Below are 21,616 nucleotides of genomic sequence, written 5' to 3'. Positions count from 1 at the left end.
ATTCAAGGCCCAGCACTGTCTGTGAGATTAGTTGCTCAAAGATGTCACTTTATTACTTGAACCATGGCTCTACTTCTGGCTTTTTGGTCATTAGGCATAAAAGTCTTATGGACTCTCCTGCCTGTATTGATATCAAACCACAATCATTAGAATTCAACCTCTTCCTTAGCTAGGGTTACATAAATAAAGTATTAGGGCCTAGCCCAAACCAAAATTTTTAAATGATTAAATGAAGGATAATTTATAGAACCTAATTTCAGTAAAAAGACATAACAGCCATTCAACTAGCAAATCTGCTACCCATATTAATTTGGCAGATTTAGAGTATGAGATGACTATGTGAAAGCAATGTCTTTGTTTGTAATGATGTAGAAGTGGGTTCTAGGTGGAAAGGAAGATAAGCCACACAGAGCTTGAGTGGTCTGTCAATGCAGCTTGAACTCAGGAGCACCAGGGTGGTATGGATTCACCACGTCTATCTTCCCTCTGCCTTCTGTCCAACCAAGTGCTTCTATCATGTATCAGAGGCTTTTCCAGATTTAATGTGCATCAGACTTAACAATATATGCACAAGCTAACATATGAGATTAATTTAGAAAAATGTGAAACTTTTCTTTCTTTTTTTCTTCTTTCTTTTTATTGTACCAATCCTTGGGCATGAACTCAAGGCCAAGGTGTTGTTTGGGGGCTTCATTAGCTCAAGGCTAGTGCTCTATCATTCATGCCACAGTGCCACTTCCTGTTTTCAACGGTTATTTGGATGTAAGAATCTCACAGACTTTTCTGCTCATGATGGTATTGAACTACGATACTCTAGTTTCAGACTCCTGAGTAGCTAGAATTACAGGCATGAGCCATAGATGCTAGGTATAATACATTTTTGATAATGTGAGTATGAAAATTGACTCTTATGTTAAAGTAGTTTTGTAGGGTGACCAGATTACTAACATAACTTCAGGCAGAAATCTGGAACTTGATTTAAAATTACTTCAATAAGCCATACAACTTGAAAATAATTCTATATTGTTCTGGGCTTACAGGCATTGACTGTTAGCTGAAGCTGTTAAGAAAGTAAAGACTGATCATTATTTGTAAAACTTGGAGTATTTTCATTACATGAATAAAAATAATATACAATAATAGATTAAACTTATGGCCTATTCCAAGCTCAAGTACTTGAAAGAGAACATACAAAATATGCACAAGATTTAAAGTAATAGAGAAATCAAGAGATGCATAATTATTCTGCTTGTAAACAAAATAAAAAAGTAGAATATATAAAATTACCTGCTGCATATCCTAGCTAAATTTAGACAACAGAAATACTAAGATGAAGTAAAAGGATCCATTTGGTATTCAATATAATGAAAATATAATGCCTGAATTATATTCTTCCATGAAACAAAACAAACATCATATATTAACTCCAAAGTCTGGAGAGTTTTTCTTTATACTTGCAATACTTTGAACTCTAAAAGCTCAAAATTACTCTGCCTAAATACCTGTTTTCACATTCCAAATCTGGCAAGTAAAAACAATAGAGAGAAAAAGAAAGAAAGAAAGAGAGAAAGAGAGAGAGAGAGAGAGAGAGAGAGAGAGAGAGAGAGAGAGAGAGAGAGAGAGAGAGAAAGAGAGAGGGCTCTGTAGGGAAGACATCTTAATAGCTATTTTTCCAATTGAGAATTAATTTGATGATGGATCAAAGGATTGAGAGACATCCAATTCAGCATTTAGAATTACATATCTAAAGGATAAATGTTCTCTATTTCCTGGGATTTGTGTAGGTTTAAGACCCTTTGTCTTGCTAAATAGGGCAAAAAATTATTTAGATGACACACTTCTGTTAGATTAAATCTGTTTAAAGCTTTATGGAATGCATTGAACTTATTTCATGTCTTAGATTTTCATTACAGAATTCTATGTTGATTCTTTTCTTTCCTACACTCTCAGTAAAATCCTTCAACATGTAATTGTAATTCTGTTTTAGTTCTTTTTATATTTAGTCAATTAGATAATCCATTAAACAAATGGGAGGAAACAGCATTAATGATATGTAGCACTTGCATTATGAATTTAATTGGATTAACTAAATTAGCTCTTTTACATTCAAGTCTACATGTGTTTTTAACATTTAAAGTGACAAATCACTAAGAAAATTCAGATTTTTCCCCCTTTGTCATAAAGCAGAGGCCAAGGAGACCACACATTTATTACAAAATGAAAGCCTTCTTCTTTTTCTTTTCCTTTTTTTCCCTAAGAAAAAGAGAACAGGAATGGGGGAAAAGTAGGTCAAACTGAAAACAAACAAGTAAGAATCTGGTGTGAAGCAAACTGAGGAAAGCCTCTTAGCTACTACCTGGAATGCTCATAAAGGGAGCTGCCATAGGCAGTGAGACATTGTACACCTGCTTTGAAGCCAAAGGGGAGAAAGACAGGGAAGGGAAGCACAAGAAAAGGCAAGAGGGGCAAGAGGGGGAAAGGCAGGAGAAGGGAGAAGGGAAGAAAGAGGGAGGAGAAAGAGGCAGACATCACATTGGTATAGAGTAAGGATACACCCAAATCGGTAGCTCAGAGCAGGCCCGTAGACTCCCTCTTTTCAAGCCATTTTGAGTGAGTCTCAGTTGCCCTGGCATCTGGATGCCCACATCATTGTAGGGGAGGGGTGCATGCCCTATAGGCAGGTGTGTTTCACATTCTCAGGGCCTTTGGTTTTTCCATCTCGAGTTTCTCCTGGTCTTCAAGGAGAGTGAGGACCATTGCCTCACCATTCCCAGGATCTTCAGGAAGAAGAGTTATAGGCTCCACTGGGTAATCTGCTTTCCAACATCCCACAGACAATTCCACCAGGTCATGCATTTATATCATGTTTGATTTTTTAAATAATGCTTGGTTTTTTAAAATAATGCTTGTTTTTTTTAAAAAATGTAGAAAACCTTTTATTTTTTTCAGCATACAAACTGTACTTCAATGTCTTGTAAGGTAAATTCATACAAATAAGTTGTTTAAATTTCAGCCCTGATATTGACTTGTGTGGAGAATGCAGTGCCCCTGAGCAAAGTGTCAGCGTAAAAGTGATAGCAGCTCACCAAGCATTTACCTGTCAGCCTCCCTCATGCCTTCAAAGGGAACACAGCAGAATGTTTTGGGGACTAGCCACCAATGGTCCATGTGACACCACCAAACTGCCTGCTTGCAAGGAAACTCAGAGTGGCAAAAAACAAGAACAAGAAACAGAAACAAACCCAATGTAGTGAGTAATTAATTGAAGGCTGCCGATGACTCATGCTTATTATAGTCCTAGCTACTCAGGAGGCTGAGATTTGAGGATCAGGGTTCAAAGCCAGCACAGGAATGTGAGTCAATAAGACTTTTATCTCCAAGTAACCACCAGAAAACCAGAAGTAGGGCTGTGGCTCAAAGTGGTAGGGCTTTAGCCTTAAGCAGAAAAGCTCAGGGACAACAACCAAGTTCAGTGTTCAAGCCCCATGACCTACAAAAAAAAAGTGATTAATTCGACTCTGGTTTCCAGTCCAGTTCTAGTCATATGTTCCTATTTTGAGATAGCTTAATATGAAAACTTTTGAGACATGCCTATATATGTTTATACACATCCAAATAATCCTATCATGCATATATTATATGTTCCATCTTCTGATATATTATTTATTTTTTCATAGCAGAGTTTATGCAAACCCAGATGCCTATTTATCGATAGTCGGAAAATACTTTGTTATGTGCACATAGATTTTTGTAGCCATTCTTCTACTCATTTGATTGAGATCTAAAAATTTAGGTTTAAGGGGCAATGACTAGGGCCTCAGTGCAAGCCCCAATAATAGTAAACAGCAACAACAAAACCTAACTCTTCACTGCTTTCCTAACTTCTTCTATTCCTGACTCTGTGTTTCTATATATCTATGTGCAATGGATATGTAGAAATTAAATTATTGGGACAAATTCATTAGTGCTTTCAAATTATTGTTTTTTTGTTTTGTTTTGTTTTGCCAGTCCTGGGCTTCGAGCTCAGGGCCTGGGCACTATCCTTGGGTTTTCTCAAGTCTAGAGCTCTACCACTTGAGCCACAGCACCATTTCTGGCTTTTTCATATGTATGTAGTACCCAGGAATCAAACCCGATTCTTTGTACATGCTAGGTAAGCACTCTACTACTAGGCTAAACTCCCGGTCCTCAAATTATTCTTTTTAGCTTGCTTCAGTTTACCCTTTCATAAATCATAACTCAATTTATTCTTCAACTTGATGTGATCTCATTAGCAAAGGATAACATTTCATTGTTTTAATTTTGTCCTAATTTGTGATATTACCATAATTTTATGTTACTGTTTATTATTTACTTATTTTCTATAATATATAGTTTAATTATTATCAATTTTATTAGTTTATGAACGTTTTAAGGGATTTGGTTACTATTATATATGTTTTAAATTTAAATTTTCTCAAAATATTTAATTTATGTTAAAATATAGTGTATTGTAAAGGTAAACATTTAACATAGGTACATAAATGGTTGTTTTTCATTATGCAATGCTTTATTCCCTTTGAGAATAAATTTCTTTACCATTCAAGCTTATAAGTACAAACTGTAAACACATATAGACATATAATATTTTGGTGCATTGTTTTTCTAAGTGAGCTTTTTATCCCATTGTGTTTATAACTTTTAACTCCTATGTTAAAATTATCTTTTTTTGATACTGCACATAAATCCCATGAGTTTTTTCATTCTTTTCCAGTCCCTTATCCACCTTTTACTGTTTATTTTCTAATAATTTGCCCTTCAATCATAGACCAATTGTATCATTTAATAGATCCTACAGTTAAAATTCTATGAAATCTTTCATTCATTTTAATAATTTAGATGCAGATATCTTCCTAGTAAAGTTATACTTCGGTTTGTATAGAATTATCTTGAACTTCCAGTGTTATCTTGAAATTTTCTGAGTTTCATTAAAATAATTGTTTTGAATTGCTTGTCGGGAAAATTTATAGATTTCTCTTTCTTTAGAGTCAGTTACTGGACAGTGAATGTGAGCTTTTGATCTTCTGTTTTTCTTGCTGATTTGTTTGATGGAAGTACATCACAAGATGGTGATTGCCTGAAGGATTCCGGTGAGACAATGCTTTCCCTGACAGGTTGTTGTGAGAGTGAAAGCTAAATTGGGTGTGGCAGTTTGGGCTGTGGTGAAGGAACAATGGTGTAATTTCTGTGATACTGCATTGGCTGAGATCAGCTTCTGTGAAGACTGGGGAATCTCATGGACCAAAGTAACAGTATTTACATCAGTGATAAGGACTTTTAGAAGTTTTATTAGAAATGGCCTCTGAGGTTAACTTATTTCTTCTTACCAACATGAAAATCCTAACGAAGAGATTGCTTCTTGGCACAGATTCTGACTTGTGGTGTGATCATGCGATGGCTTGTCCTCAGGTGGAGAAGCCAGGCAGCTGAGATTGGAATCCTCACCAGGCATGAAGGCACCAAAACCTAAGCACTGGGTCATGGTGGTTCTAATGCCAATGAATGGTCAGCCAATACAACCAAACTGGTAATGGTATGCAGACATCGGTGTTTATGCATAGTTGGTGAATTGAAATGTTGAGGGTGGGCGGGTAATAGTCATAGTGGCTTCTGGGTGCAGATGTACACTAATATGTAGTGGTGGTGGTTCTTTTTCTGGGCTCATACAGTATAGACTGAGAGCTGAGATCTGCCTTATGGACAACTGAGGAGATATGGGAGCTTTTGGATCTCAGATGTTGAGAGATGCACCCAACAAGTAGTTGCTGTCAATAGTATGTTTGTGTGGAGCGACAAGATCTCACAAGAGCAGGCTAAGGACAACTCTTGGTGGCTCCAGATTTTTTTTTATCTCAGTTTTCCCAAATTGGTCCACAGAGCCAAGGTGTAAAGTATGAGGGATTCAGGTTGAAGAGGAAAAAAGCTAGACATTGGTTGGTAGGAATTAAAAAGTACAGTCAAAACAAGCTTTGAATCAAATGCTAACATTTTATTTGAAGTTACCATATGGCTTATTTTGTTTTCTTAGCATAACATTTATTTATGTTCAGTTGGTCTGCTACATACATACACACACATATATATATGTATATGTATGTTGGATACAGATACTTAGGGGAGATAAAATAAAGAACATATCTCCTTTTTAAAATATGAAGACGCATATAAAAATAGCTCATAATGTCACTGCAAAACTGAATACCAGACTGAATTGATAGTAAGAGTGTAAATTCTACTTTTCATTTCATTCAGCATTGCAACATCACAATTTCATAGAAAGAAATACATTTAGCTGTAAATATGAATTAATCTGGAATTGTTTAATAAGTATTTGATATAAATATAACTAGGCACTTACAATAATATATGAAATAATAATATGAAAAATAAAATGTCAATACCAACATTTTAAGTTGCTTAGTATTAAAACAATCCTAAAAATAGAGATATAAAGCATGCTAGAATTCTTAATGAAGATTTTAGAATTTTAGAAAAATCAAAGTATAAAAAACTTGTCTTATGAACTAAAGTATATCTGGTTCTTTGCTTCTAAATAGATATACCTGTATTGATTCCGTGTGTGTGTGTGTGTGTGTGTGTGTGTGTGTGTGTGTTCCATTTTCAGGTTTTGAACTTGGGCCTGGGCACTCTCCTGAACTTTGGTGCAGCAGGCTCTCTACCACTTCAAGGTACAGCTCTATTTCAGATTTTTAGTGGATAATTGAAGATAAAAGTCCTACAGACTTCCCTGACCAGGCTGGCTTTGAATTACCATCCTTAGATCTCAGCCTCCAGGACTGGATTACAAGTATTAGACATGATACTCAGCCTAAAGATCTGTATTCTTATCTTATTTTTCTGCAATTTTCTATTACTTAGAAAATACAAATTACATTTCTTTTTTTCTTTTCTCTTTCTTTCTTTTCTTTTGGCCTTGGGGCTTGAACTCTGGGCCTGGGCATTATCCCTGAGCTCCTCAGCTCATGGCTAGCACTCTCCCACTTGAACCACAGTGCCACTTTTGGTTTTCAGGCACTTAATTGGACATAAGCATCACATGCACTTTTGTGCCTGGGTTGGCTTTGAACCATGATCTGATATCTCAGTCTCCTGAGTAACTTTGATTACAGATGTGAGCCATCGGCATCAGGCTAGTATACTTACTTTTATAAAACCTTCTAATAAATAGTTAATGTGGAAGTTGGGATTGTTTTATATTTATATATATATATATTTATATGTATAGTCTTGGATAGTCAAACCATTTTCTGTGGCTATTCTCTTTTACTAGTGATAAAAGCACTTGCCTTTTCTTACTATATGCTTTTATGAATGTCTTGGTGTATTGTTGTCAAGGGATCATTAGAATGTTGTAATAGTGGAAGAGTATCTTTGATTTGAAATGCTATTACTTACAGCTTTGTGGCATCCCCTTATCATGTCGAACACTAGGGCTTACTAGTACAATAATTACAAACATTCCTGGAAGGCCTTTTATCTGTCCACATTTCATACAGACAAGGGAACTGGAATCTGAATATACAGTAGCAGTTCTTCTGATTATCACTAGAGTGCTAAATTTTAAAAGCTACTTTTATGAAACCCGCTGGAAGACCTCTCTTTTTCTGCTACCAATCCACTTTTATTCGACTTGATAATGAATGCTGGTGTTCTTCATATGAACTTGAAACAAAATTCTTGAATGCATAGCTTAAATATTTCATAAATTAACAGTAAGCATATTGATCAAACATATTGATATTGTACATTACCTTTACACAAATCATTACTTGTGATCAATTACTTTCTCAACTAAATGAAATACTCTGGTATTATTTTTTTAAATTAGTTGGTTTGTCCTTTATTTCACTAAGTTAAATTAGTTGTGACATGACAGAAATAAGAACACAAAATTATTTATTTTATTGCTGTGCATTTAAAGTTATAATCTCTTAAGTATTTGGCCAGAGTTTATTCTTTCCTCCATCTCAATGAGTCTTCTAATCAAGCAACATGATTTAGATTTTTCAGAATTAAATCTATCTAGGTAGCTCTGCATTCTCAAAATGTCAACTTACACAAGGAAACATAAAAATAATTAATAATCTCACAAAGACTGCAAAGATACACAGCACTAAACTCATAGAAATATATTTTGCCAATAATGAGGAATCACAGAAAGAGAAAAGTCTGAGATTCAGAGACAATGAGCCAAAGTCAAGCAAATCCCCTCATACTGGAGATGGCTTAACAAAGAGTAGGCTAGTATTAAACAAGTTAAGAAGAGTAAAACCTGCATTATAAGAATTTTAGGTAGCTACTGAATGAATGTTATATAGGATCTTTAAAGTGTCTAAGCTTATATTTTACAATGTCAGAAAAAAGCTGTATAGCAGGTACACTTAAAACGAGTACTGATCTATATATCATTATATCTATAAAATATATATCCCACTATAAATTTATATGTCTATGTAGTTATATTTATATCTCCAAGTTCATGTCAATGACATTGAATACCCGAGTATTATATGTATCTATGACATACAAACTCTCAGCTTAATTTTAATTTTGTTCTTAAGTATGTGCCAGTGATTGCATATAGAGATTCCATTCGTGAATACTTGTTTGTTAAACCTGACATTTGAAATATGGTGTAAAAAATCAGTGTTAATAAAATCTTAAATAAAAAAGCTAGAGAAATCATGGAAATGATTTATCTTTGGAGAATTCCAGAAAGGCATACAACCTTGATGACACTTTGGTTTTAGTTTATTGCAATCTGTATCCCATTCTAACCTATAGAATGTAAAGTGAATAAATGTACTTTGACTAAAAGAAAACAGTACTGATTATGAGACACTTCTAAATCAGCACTAAATTGGTATTTAGTTATAGATTTTCATTTTATATGTATGTCTTTCATGGTCTTTTTCCTATACTCTTTATAAAATGATTAGTTTTTGAATGAAATGGTTAAACTAAAATTTGGAGGAATTAGATGGTGCTTAGGCATTTAAAAATATAAACCACATCTCATTTGCAGCAAACTTCTGATGTCTTCTTTTTCTAATATAATCTTGTACAGCTGTGTGTTCTTCATGCTGGTGGTTGACTTCAATTTTATTGAAAACCTATTCTTTCACTTTATCCAACTCTTCCACAGAATAACACCTAGTAGAGTCACTTGGGAAGTGCACCAGGTACTAATGCATAACTTCTTGGTTTATCTTCACAACTTTTCTGAGATATCTAATAAAGTAGGAGTAGCTCCTATTGTGTTAGAAATGAAACAGCCCAAGTAAGACTGTACTAGGATGGAATGTCTAAGGTATTACTTTGGAAGGGTACCAGGATATATTAGGTGTTTTGATGTGAAGCACAATGCTCTTCGCACAACACTATAAAGCCTCCTAAAATTATACTAATTGCAGGTGATCTTCCTGAATGCCTCAGGAAAAAAAAATTATCTTAGAATGGAATGGATAGAAGGAGAGAGAGAGAGAGAGAGAGAGAGAGAGAGAGAGAGAGAGAGAGAGAGAGAGAGAGACAGAGAGAGACAGACAGAGAGAGAGAGACAGACAGAGAGAGAGAGACAAACAGAGAGGGAGAGAGAGAGGGAACTAATGGTCTAAGGAGATAGCTTTTTTATATATTTTTATTGTAATTAATAGAAGGGTTACATTGTATTCGTAAGATAGAATGTGCATTACTTCACATACACTGATACCCTTTATAGCTTTACCTCTAATTATCTACTTATCTGCTTACAATGTAAAGCAGTCCTGAAATCTTGGAGGGGAGATCTGTACAGGACTTAATGTCTAGTCCTCTACTCCTATCTATCTATCTATCTATCTATCTATCTATCTATCTATCTATCTACCTACCTATCTAGCTATCTATGCATATGTATAACAGTCCAGAGGTTTGAGATTAGGCCTTTTGTACCCAAGGCAAGTGCTCATCCACTTTGAGTCACAAGCACCATTTCCAGCTTTTTTGTTAACTGGAGCTAAGAGTCTGAGGGACTTTCCTGCAGGCCTGGGCTTGTTTTGAACTGCAATCCTTGGTCTCAGCCTCTTGGGGATGTAGGATTACACTCATGGGCCACCAATGCCTGACTTACTCTTACCATGTTTTTGAAACATGGTTGTAAGAATCCTTGCATCATCACAGGTAAGGGTGCTTACAAGCAAGTCTCAAAACAAAAACAAAAAACAAAAAAAAACCCCTGCTCTGAATTATATTTTTCCTCAAATAATACCATATAACTAATGTGAGCATTGCTTTAACCCATTGTTAAATTCCCCTTTTTGCCTAAGGAATTGATACTTGAAATTAAGGCACATATACTAGGTGAAAAAGGTTGCTGTTTGTTAAACAATTTTTTACCTCATCATATACAATGTTTCCTTCTACTTTATCTTTTTCAACGAAAATGAAGCCAAAATAAACAGGAAGTAGGCATGTGTTGCCCTAGAATATTTCTATAAGCAAACCATTGCATGGATCCACACAGAGGTCAGCCAGAAAGGGAATTACGAGGCTTGTTAGGGGCACCACCTTGCCAACAGGAAGGGGAGAGAGAGGCAGAAAAAGATGGCTTCTGAGCATCGGGTAGATAGGGAATAGTGGTGGGAGATTAGATGGGCCTAGAGACCAGGTGGGCAGAGAGACCAGATCTTCAGGGTAGGGTGGAGTTACTGTCCTGGAAAATGCCGTGAGAGGCAAAAAATAATGTGTGTGTGTGTGTGTGTGTGTGTGTGTGTGTGTGTGTGTGTGACAGAGAGAGAGAGAGAGAGAGAGAGAGAGAGAGAGAGAGAGAGAGAGAGAGAGAGAGAGAGAGAGAGGACCACCATGTTTATATGAATAAAGTGCAATTTATATAAAAATAGAGGCATAAGAATAATAGTAAATCTAAACAAGTTAGAGGTAGGAGGATGGGGAAATGCCTATATATAGGATAAATATATATTCATATATATATGTGGATTTCTTGAGATGAGAAGTAAAATATCAGTACCAATTTCACTTTACAAGGAGGAGGACTTCAGGAAAACTAATGGAGCAAGCATAAAGGAATCAAAAAGTAAGAGGATAATTAGAATTGAGAAAGCGAAAAGAATAACTTGCAGTATTGTAAAAGTCCAAGAATGGGGAGGGCAATGGCTAGGGAAAACAGCTCTGCCCCTTTGGTTTGTACTTCATCCTTCAGTGAATAGAAGATTGGAAAGTAGGGGACAAATCAACCTTTACATTAAAATATCCTCTGTTGGCAAAGAAATGGCAGGATTTCTGGAGAAAGAGGAAGGTGACTAGATGGAAGAGCTAAAAATACTTCAACCAGGACCACACTGTGAGGTGGGCACAGTGGAGGTGGACATGATCCAGAAGCAACTGGAGTGTGAGAACCCACCATGACCCATGACTTCTCTGCACAGAAGGCCACACCAGGATGAAGCCCAAGTCATGAGTGGAAAACTGTTTTTGCTTAGGCATTTGGATGGATTACTGGGGAGAAGATAAGGACCAGAAGACAGCTAGAAAAAAAATACGTTTAGTTTTGAGCAGATGAAGTTACAAACATTTGTGAATCACCAATCTGGTCAGTACACATGAGAGTAAGAATTTGATCATTTCTATATAGATTGAAAAAAGAGAACTTCATGTGGAACTACCTAAAACAGGTTTGTAGTTACATTTCAAATGAACTCATGAACTCAAGCTCTCATTTGCCTGCTCTTATTTAGGCTTTGGCTCTTTCTGACTCTGCATTCTGGCTGACTTACTTTTAAGAAGTTCTAACTATCAGGATAGAAAAATAAAGGCAACATTTGGAATTTGTTAATTAAAAACCAGAAAGTGAATGGGACTTGTATAATATTTAGGAGCCATCATTTATGACATGAAAGGAGGCAAATAATTGACAGAAATGTCACATCTAAACATGGAAATTGTGAACATTCAAAGAAGAGAAAGATGTATGATCAAATACAAAAAAGAGATGACTAATTAGATATATAAGTATCCAAACCTGCTAATAAAAATTCTATGAAGCTTGCAAATTCGATATAATAGTTCATACCTATAATCCCTGATGTTTGTATCTAATTAGTTTTTGATGAAAACTTTAAAACCCTGAAAAAGGAAATTAAAGTACAATTTTATTTTTAATAATTATTTTTAAAGCTTATCTAAAAACTTTAAGAATTATTGTGAGTTGACAGAAAAAATGGAGATAACTTTAAAAAATAGCAATCATTCAAGTTTTAGATATAAATTTTATTCCCTTTTAAATGATGATAGTTTAAAAATCATCTTTAAGGAATTGTACAAAAGAATTTCAGTTTAGCATGTCAATTTGTGGTTATAATGCATCTCAACCAATGTCATCTCTTTCATAATTCTTCCCCATCCCTTCTAACATTCCACATTTTCTCAATTTACCTGGCTCAGTTTTCATATATGTACTTTGAATACAAAGCCAAGGTAAGGAGAACTTATGTAAAAAGTTCATGTACATGAACTTTTACAAGTGCTATGTAAGTCTGTTTACTTTGATTATTTTGAGCGTAATTTAACATATGAATGAACAGCTATTGGAATTGTCTCATTTATTAGGGGAGCTAAATAAACTGTGCAAAATTTGGTAAAAAAAAAAAAACCTCTCCCCTATATTTCAATCAAGCAAGAAGATACAGGATGGATAAAATGCTAACATTTTGGCTGTAGCTTTAATAACTAGCCTTAAGCCCACTAAGATCTGGGGAAGCACTCCATTGATTAACAAAAAGTGCAAATGTTATTATGGTTTCTAAATGAATTATGAGCAACAGGAAGAAAGAATGCTGCCGTCCAAATGCCTGAGTATCAACTCTGTCATGGAGACACACAAACTGAATGCGTAGTAAATTCAGGGCATGGTGAGATCAATGTCTTTTAATGTAACACAGAGTCACCTTGTGAAATTCATAGCCAGAGTAAAGTAACTAAAAAAAATATTGCACCTCAATAAGTTTGTAAGCAATAATGAAGTTGATGTTAATGAAGAATACAAACTGGAAAACAAACTGTAATAAGCAAGCTGTGCTAAAAACCCAAATGGAGCACAATCTATTCATGGAAAGAAACTGAACCCTGAAAGACACCTGAGGGAGGAATTGGCGATGAAGTTGTACCTTCTGCTCTGCTGATGATGGAGTTTCCTCACCTGCAGGCACTCATTCCTTGGGTCCTATCTTACACATTCCAGCCCAGAACTGAGTCTCTTTTGTGCCATTCTTCATTGTGCCAGGGTGACTCATCTGGAAACAATGAGGAAAGAATTTGCTTCTGTGTAGTACTGCTAGATGGTCTGGTAGTCTCCTCTGCTTAATGATTTTACTTAAAACATGGCTTGAAGAGACTAGATAAGCTTAATGGTAGACAATGCATTTTTTTTTTGCCAGTCCTGGGCTTGGGCTTAAGGCTTGAGCTCTGTCCTTGGGCTTTCTCAAGGCTAGAACTCTACCACTTGAGCCTCAGCACGACTTCCGGCTTTTTGCTATGTATGTGGGGTACTGAGGAATTGAACCCGGGTCTTCGTGCATGCTAGGCAAGCACTCTACCACTAGGCCAAACTCCCGGTCCCAGACAATGCATTTTTAATTTCTTTCTCTGGAAGTTCTATTAAAGTATTCATGAAAGTGATAATAATAATCATTATCATTACTGGAGCGATAGTCTCAAAGGGTAGCCAAATTTTGTCGAGAATATTTTAGGCTAAAGCCCAACTGGAATGCTTACCATTTTTAGCATGGAACAAGCACTAAAATTAATAGTATATATACTACATATATAGTACATAGTATATGATGTAAAGCAGATAATAGTATATACACATGCATGTAGACATTTAGATCTATATGTGTGCATATGTAGATACATGTATATATTTATATCTTTCCATATGAAATAGAAGGTTGGTACTTCCCAGGTAGTAAGAACTATAACTTCTTTAATGTAATAGGAAGTATGATTGGATAATATGTTCAGAGAAAGGCTAATGCCAGTGGAAAACTTCTGGTTTGTGCTGCTCTATCCTGCATTTGAGCTGAAAAAGGCAAAGGCACAAGATTTGAAGTATTTGGTATTACAGTGATCCTGTCTAAAGACAGGATGAATATCTATTTTTTAGTGTGCTTCATCTCTACGGCACCTGGTCTTCTGCTACTTATCTCATCTGGAATGTGCCCTTTGTTCTGTAAACCATAAGTTTCTCAAACTAACATGTACTACCTTATCAACTAACAGAGGCCTTGAAGTAAAAAGAAGGCCATCACATTGAATGACTAAAGAAGCATCAACATAAGCCCAGGAAGCCACTTTCTCTTTGCGACCCCTCCTCTGTATTGTCCTTCTCAAGGCATTCATGTCATTCTATCCTGCTTTCCCACCTCTTTCTCTACTTTCTTATTGAAAATAAGCATTTTGCACCTTAGTGAACAAAAGTTGAATTGAGTAGGAAGAACTAAAAAGCAAAGTACATGGGTTGCTTCTTAATCTACAGTTACATAACTGTTTGAGTATTATTGTTGTCATTTCTAGGGAAACCAAATGTAGTAGAGAGTTAATCCTCCTGTAGGTAGCAACCCCAAACAAAGAGCAGTAGGCATCAAGGGAGAAATTATTCACTTCTGTCCACAGGAGAGGCAATTTTAAGGCATGTTGACACTGACTGCAGTGAAGGAAGGCATCTGAAAAAGAGTGAAGAAATGTATTGCCACAGCTGGAGCAGCTTGAATACTAGGGCTTTTCCCCATGATCTCGGCATCTAACAGTCTAACCTAAGTTCTGGCACTTGGCCACTGGAGTCCGAAATAATAGGAAGAGAAGCTAAGTGGCTCATCAGTACATAGAAGGAACAGCGTGGATGACCATGGAGAGCAGTGTTTGAAGTGATAGAAACCAAGACTGCTGTGGCATGATCTCACTTACAAGGTAACATCTCAAACAGTGGAAATCATAGAAGTCCAAAGTAGAAACGCAATTATCAAGTGCTGGGGTAAACTATTAGGGAGATGTAGGTCACAGGATATAAAATCGCAGCTAGATTTCAAGACTAATGTCACAAAATCTATTTTAGGACATGCTCATTGTTAGTTATGTTGTCAGGTGACAAGAAGATAGCCCAGGGTGTGACAGAGCACATCTATAATCCCAAGTGTGAGGAGGCTGAGTCAAGAGAAGAGCAAGTTCAGGACCAATGTAGATCATAAGCTTATGTACTCAACACAAAGTCTTATAACTGTCCCTTTAGGCTGGGTTTCATGCATCATATCCTTGAGATTCTCTATTTCTGCTTAGAACATACATGCCTTTCTGTAAGTATCTAGTGGGAAAGAGGACCCATACACTAATTCATTGTACAGCTCTTTGACTGTTTACTTGAGCCAGTTGCTGATGGAGTTAAGCTGAATACAGGTAGGATAACATTCCTGAAGGATAAGCAGTCTCAGTGAGTATGAGCTAGCTTCTCTGTCAGCTTTTGGAGGCCACTAAATCTGAGAATGGATGGGTAATTGGTGACAATATAACATCCTTATTTCCCTGTGACACTCACATCCTAAGTGAGATTTCAGCAAAGTCTCCAAGTGGAGCAGACATGCTAGTTCATAGCTGTAACCCTAGCTTCTTAGGAAAGTGGAAGGAAAGAACCATTGTCCAACCAAGGCCTATGGATCAATTAGCATGGGAACTTTTGAAAATGACCCACAAAGCAACTAAGCGAAAGACTTGGTTCAAGTAGTAGAGCACTTGCCTAGCAAGCTTGAAGTCCTGAGTACCAAAACATCACCACCACCACCAATACCAACTCACACCATCTGAGCATTTGGTGGGGAAATGAGGCTTTGGAGAAGTCAAGGAGCATGGAGACCAGGAGGGGTTGTTAAGTCACCCAGTCACAAGTCTAGGCCTGAGCGCAGAGGGGATGGAGAAAATTTGAGGCAATTATAAAGAAGATTTCTAATAGAAAGAGGAGGGAGAAAAACATTGGGATAACGTCTCACTCTAGGGCCTGAACAAGCTGAATAAATTTTGGGCCTAATTTCTGAGACTTCCATGCTATCCTAGCATGAGAGCTAAAACTTCCTGTAAATGCATTTTCTATTGTTAGAACCAAACAAGGCTTGGTATTGTATTAAAATGGTGTGAATTCAATTACAGTTTGGAAGGTTCAAGGGCATAGTATTGGACTTACCTTAGGTAAGACTTCATTTCATCATTCACTGTGCTGTTATTGGATTTTAGAATGTGAGAAACAAGCTATTGGTTACTAGCACTGATCTTAAAAATAATTTTAATTTTATTTGCATTGTAGTTATTAGAAAAGAAAATGTCTTCCCCAACTCTGGGAAATTCTAACTTCTTAAGTTTTCCTGGCAGTTTTGGTGACATACTTCTCTTTGGCTGAATGAGGCTGGCAGAAGTGACAGTACTAATTAAACAAATGGAGCTGGGATGTTGGAATAGAGCATGAGTTAGAAAAGGTCTGTTTCCCCAATTAGCTTTTTCTAATATAATCAGTAGGTACTAAGATTTTCTTTCTTTTTATTTATTTTTTTCTGTTGTGAAAGTAAAGGAGCAGCCTGTTGTTAGGTAGGCTTTATAAATTTGAGCTCTACTGACTGTTTTTTATGGCCCCTAGGGTGAAGGATCCCTGTGTTAGATGAGAAGAGGGGCCAGAAATGCCAGTCACCTTGAAAGTCCTCCAAGACAATTAGCCAGATGCTGGATTGGAAATGTTCTCTGCCAGTAAATATCCTAGGAAGTAGAGGAAGAAATGTACCTTGGACAACTGGGAAATGATTTCCAGGAGACAGTCCACCCAGGGAGCGCATTCTGCTGCATGCTTCCTCCTGTAGGATGCACAGAGAGATGCTGGTGTTTATCACTGACGTCATTTCCTGATTACCACTCTTTTTCTAGTCTACTTCAACCCTTGGTAGCCTATCCTCCCCATCTGTAAGGGGCAGGACATCTTTGCAACTGTCTGTCTCCTTGTTCTCAGCAGGTGACTTTTCTCCTCTACTTATCTCTTTCTTTCACTCTTTTTGTTTGTTGCTCTTTCATCCTGTCCCATGGGGGCTCTCTCTATTTTTAATGCTTCCTCAGGGCACATTGCAAAGGTTTCCTTCTTTATGTGAACATAAATATCTGACAGTTTTATAATTATACTGTAGGAATGGTGGCTTCTATTGATTATTTTATCATACCTCTTCCCTCTTGGGCAGATCCAAGCTAGAATTCGATGCTAAAGGGAAGTTTGCTTTTCCATCCATAGGGGGGATAACGAGTGAAAAATGACATGCTGGATTCAAATAATTAAGAAAGGATTCTAATGTACATACAATCGAGACAGCAATAAAATTAAAGCGTTGCTGGCAGAATATAAGTCAATAATAGCCAAAATTGCAATTAATCACATTTGACATGGATGATTAAATTTCTGTTTAGATTATTTTAGAGTTCGGACTTTTTTCAGTATCTTCCTTGACATTAATATAACACTCTACATGAGCGGTAACTCTTTATCTTTTAATTCATACTTAAATCATAATTCACTAAATAAATATATGTTTTGAAAGATTGAAACACTAGCAATCATTGCAATGAATTTTAAAGTGATAGAGCTTCCTGATAACATTGTGTTTATGTTACAAAGCATTCTATATATACCCTGCAATATTTACTAAAAGATCATCCAGAATCCCATTATAGAGTTCCAAAAATTCTTAAGTGACCAAATTGTGTTGTGACAATCATGGTTAAAAATGCAATTACCTTCATCTATAAATTTCATAAATTCAAATAATCATAATTTCATATCTAGTGGATATGATTCATATCTAGTCTATGTGATGGACATTTTAGTGAGTCATGGAGTTTTTCAAAATCTTTAGTTAAACACAATGAATACAAATGCCTTGTATTCTAATAAGATCCATAATAATTATAAAGCATAATATTGTTTCGCATACTATTCTGCTAATTATCTGTTTCAGCTTGTCTCTCCCTCCTTTCCTCCCCTCTCTTCCTCTCTTGCTCCCTCTCCCTGCCCCTCTTTCTTTCTCTTTCCTTCCCCTCCTCTCTCTTTCACTCTTTCTCTTTCTCTCTCTCTCACATACACACACTCTCTCTATTCTCTCTAGAGCTCTTTCTCTCTCTCTCTCTTCTTTCTAGGAGAGTATCTTCAGAAAAACTTCCTCAATTTTTGACATTTTGCTTCAGGATATGTACAGTAGATATACTTTCCCTTTTTCATCCCACTGAGGGAAAAATCTGTGGAGAGCCAGGACTGAACAAATCTAAGAAGGTTCTGAAACAATGAGGCTGTTTTACCTTCAGGATCAAAGAAGCAACATGCAGGTGACTCCATTAGGTTTTCTCTGGGGGTTGGGCAAGCTTAAAACAATATAGACATTGTATCTAGAACCAAACCTTTTTTTTTTTTTTTTGCTAAAGCACAGGGCTAGGGCTTCTTGCCCATCAAGGCACAAAATTCTGAGGGCACTCTCAAGTATACACCCTCCAAACATAACTAGAAGAAAAACAAACCCATTCTGTGTCAACAGAAACTTAAATGGAAAGGAAAAGCATTGGTTCCAATAAGTGTCTGCCAACTTCCACAGCTGTCCCAGAGGATACAGAGTTCAGGTTCAGGTGTGACAATCCAGTCAGTAAAATAGGGGGAAAAATGACCCGGTTTTAAGAAGATTAGGAAATATCCCTTTATGATATGAAGATATGATTTTCCACTTAGAACCTGCCAAGAAATGTACACAGTAATTCATAGAACTAATTCAGTTCAGTAAGGTCAGTGTTATAGGTTACATAAAACTAGTTAAGCAACACGCTTTCAGTATTTATGTAGGTCCTGATACTGAAAGGACAAAATTGTTTACAATGGCATACAACATAAAAAAGGCACAAATTCTACAAATTTATATACAGATTTTATGTGGAAAGTGGTAAAACCCAGGCAAAAGAAATTTAAGATTTATATAAGTGGGAAATATTCCATGAGCATGTATTGGAAGACTTACCCCAGTAAAGATGACACATCAAGACGTCACATGCCAAATTCTTACAACTCCTTGACACTAACAATACTTTATGTAAACAAATATAAGATTTCATAAAATGTATATGAACAAGAAAAGGAACTCAAAATGGCTAAAAATTCTGAGAAATTGTTAGTCAAGGTAATTCTGGGGAAAAATTGAATTAAATGGGAGAAATTTCTCTACTTAATATGAAAGTATATAATAGAATTAAGACAATCAAGATTATGTGTTGCTTGTGGAAGGAGAGATATAGAAACAGAGATATAAAGAATCAGAAATAGATGCACATACATATGCCCAAACAACTTTGACAGAGGTTTAAAAGTGATTCATTGCCACACAATTAGCTACTGTAATAAATGAGTATGTAGAATCAGAAATCCATAGGTAGAAAAGGAAGAAAGGAAGAATGGAAAAAAGGAAGGAAGACAGAAAGGAAGGAAGGAAGTTAAGAAAGAAACTGCTATGACAAAGAGAATATTGAGACAAAGAAAATGAAGCTATCATCATAAATATTATGAAATACACATTAAACTGAAGATTGGCATGAAGAATCTCTAATTGATTCTTTAAACAATAAATAGAAACCAGAAGTCAGTGGCTCATGCTTGTAATCCTGGCTATTCAGAACACTAAGAGCTGATGTTTGTGGTTTGGTAGCAAATTCCTTGAGACTTTTATTTCCAATTAAGCACAATAAAATAAAAATAAAATGAAATGGAGCTGTGGCTCAAAGAGTACAGTGCTATCTTTGAGCAAAAAGCTCAGGGACAGTGCCCTGGTTCGGAGTCAAAGTTGATACACCAGGATATTCTCCTCTCTCTCTCTCTCTCTCTCTCTCTCTCTCTCTCTCTCTCTCTCTCTCTCTCTCAATATTATAAAAATGCATGAAACATATGACCACATATTTTAAAGATGAAGACAGAAGAAAGTAGATAAGTACAATTATCATATGGTGATGATGGTTATCTAGTAATCACTTTCATTTGGCTCTAGTGAAATAGAATTAAAATCTACAATGAGGTAGCACAGTTAAACAAACTAAAAATAGTGGAAAAATTACTGATGAGGTTGAAGTAAAATTTTATTACTAAAATATTACTGCTGGGAAAGTTCAGGGGTATACAGCCTCAAGATGTCGAACATTTTGACAGTTACCAAATAATAAAACTGGTCAATAAGTTACTCATTCACACATGAGCCTACATGCTAATCCTTCTAGTAGTTTTATTCATGGGAGCAGTCAGTATCATACAAAGCATCCACATGACCTTCACAGCACTCTGAGACCTTAGCCATACTATAGATTAATAATATACAGCAAGAAAAAAAGCAAGTGTTACCTAGTACTCTCCTAGAAGAGGATTACAATAGCTCAAAACCTAGATACATTAGGTCATATAGGATGAGGCTAAATGAAAGGATCTTCAGAATATGGAAACAAGACCTTTATACTGTGTGATTGTTGTTCTTAATGTACTGTTATTTCTCTTCTCTTTTGTTTCCCCTTGGTTAATATTGTTACAATATCTGACTTTGTTACCTGACATATTGTATATACATTTATTTGTTTATTTGAAATAGGAAAGGGAAGGGGAGAAAACAAGTTGATTGGGAGGGGGTAGAGAGGGAAATGGGGAGAAAAACATGAGGAGTATCAATATGTGAGAGGTAATGCACCTACTACCTGGTGAATATAACTGTAACCCCTCTATATATTACTATAAAATTCTATGCTGCTGTCAGAAAGAATGACATTGCCCCATTTGTTAGGAAATGGAAAGATTTAGAAAAACTCATATTAAGTGAAGTAAGCCAGACTCAAAGGAACATAGGCTCAATGGTTTCCCTCATTTGTCATAATCAGTAGAAACCTTGGGCTCTCCTAGCAGAGATTTGCAATAGAGCAAAACCTAGACACATAAGTCCATACAGCATGACTCTAAATGAAAGGACCTCTAGGATATAGAAACAAAAGCCATATAATGAGTGATTGCTGTCCTTAATGTACTATGTTATCTCTCATCTCTTTTGCTGTCCCTTAGTTATCTCATATTGTTACAGTATCTCACTTTGTTATCTGATATATTGAATATACTTGTATTTGGTTATTTGAAATTGGATAGAGAAGGGGGGAAAACAAGCTGAGGGGTGGGGTAGGGGGGAGGGAAATGGGGACCAAGACATGAGAAAGGATATCAATGTATGTGAATTAATGCACCTTCTATCTGGCAAATATAATATAGCCCTTCTATTAATTACAATAAAAATATATGAAAAAAATTTTAAAAAGTGTTAATGTGCATTGCAAATTCAATGGATCTCTATAGAATTTCACTGAGCACAAACAGCAAATCTCCAAATGTTTATGTTCATTAATGTAATATCAGCCAAAGAGTATAATTAGAGAAAGGGAGAAGAGTCCTGGTGTTTAGTAGTGAAGTGCAGATATGTGTGAAACTTTACAA

Source organism: Megascapheus bottae, chromosome 5 (assembly GCF_031878675.1).
Source record: "Megascapheus bottae isolate mThoBot1 chromosome 5, mThoBot2.hap1, whole genome shotgun sequence".
Lineage (NCBI taxonomy): Eukaryota > Metazoa > Chordata > Mammalia > Rodentia > Geomyidae > Megascapheus > Megascapheus bottae.
Note: the sequence above shows the minus strand (reverse complement) of the source record.